Raw genomic sequence first — 1501 nt, 5'->3', positions numbered from 1 at the left:
TCTCGCACCACAGAGCATGCAGCCGTGCCATGTAATCCCGTTCACGGGCCACACTCGCATCGTAGCAGTCTAGCAAGTCGTGATTCAGTCGCTCCGTCCACCGAAAGTTCACGAGATCGCGCCGATCCATCGCATTGAATCCATTTTCATTGGCTCCCCCAACTCTAAATTGTTTGTGTGAAATGGAATTGAAAGACTTACCCAGATCAGTATCAGTAGTACTCTCTGCATTCTTTCCCAAAAGTCTCCTTAAAGGACGATTATCGTCTGCTCCTTTAATCCAACGGGTCTCGTGGAGAAATTTGAAGAGTCCTCAGGGTCTTTGAAGAATCTGATTCCTTTGATGTCCTTCGTAGATCCTTGTTCAGCGTATCTGCCAATGGAGAATCCTTTTACAGCTTTGAAAATCGTGGAGTTCAGTCAGTTTTCCAGCAACAAGAGGCTTATGTCCTGATGAATGTGACTGGTCCTGTCACGGTCGCCAATTTGTGAACTGTATTTCTTCTTCTATTTAAGGAAAGGATTATAATTTTGGAGACTTTTGGATTGCAATATTTATTCGAGCAGAGTTTCTGCTTCCAGTTACAATATTAGAATGCTGCCGTGCCAGGAGGCCAGACCGCTTATATGTGTATTGATGATAAGACGTCAGAGATCAGAAGTGGCTGGACTCCGAATTCAAATGTGTATGGATGATAAGACGTTAGAGATCAGAGGTGGCTGGACTCCGGATTCAAATATGTATGGATGATAAGACGTCAGAGGTCATAGATGGCTGGACTTCAGATCTAGATATGTATGGATGATAAGTCGCCAGAAGTAGCTGGACTCTAGACCTATTCACAGGGTACAAATAAAAATTTCGTAACGTGATTGACCTACGAAGCTTCTAGAAGGAATTTGGTAGTTATTTGTTTAGCGCGCAAGAGGTTCCTCAGAATTCATCAACGTATGGTGTGAAATGAGTCTTTCAAGGTGACATTTTTGAGTAACAAATATGATTTATGGTATTTCCGAGAGGCTTCGAATACTCGTTGACCCTCATTTGATATTGTGACGTAAGATATCATATCTTATTCCATATTTATGGGTGAAAAATGTCCACTCCCGGATTTAAGTATTAAGTTACAATTTCGATTTTAAGAATCGGATACTTCAACACGGTGATTCGTAAGTCAGCACAACGAGCGAAACCAATATTACAACCTTCTGCGCTCTAACCGCAAGTTTTCTAATCATACGAAAAAAAGTTGTCATAACTCACCCTACCTATCTACTTACATACCATAAACCATTCGTGGCTATACTTTTTTCAATTATTCATATGAGAGAAGTTTAATTGTTCGAAGCAGACTCAAAACATATTCAGCAAAATTATTTCCGTTATTTCAATAAAGTATTCCAGAAATTCTGTATTGTAACTAACAAATTTATGTACTTATGAAACATTAGGCTAATACTTCTCATGAATATGCAGATATATAAAATGGATTTTGCATTA

Source organism: Belonocnema kinseyi, chromosome 5 (genome assembly GCF_010883055.1).
Source record: "Belonocnema kinseyi isolate 2016_QV_RU_SX_M_011 chromosome 5, B_treatae_v1, whole genome shotgun sequence".
Lineage (NCBI taxonomy): Eukaryota > Metazoa > Arthropoda > Insecta > Hymenoptera > Cynipidae > Belonocnema > Belonocnema kinseyi.
This window is presented reverse-complemented; position numbering follows the sequence as displayed.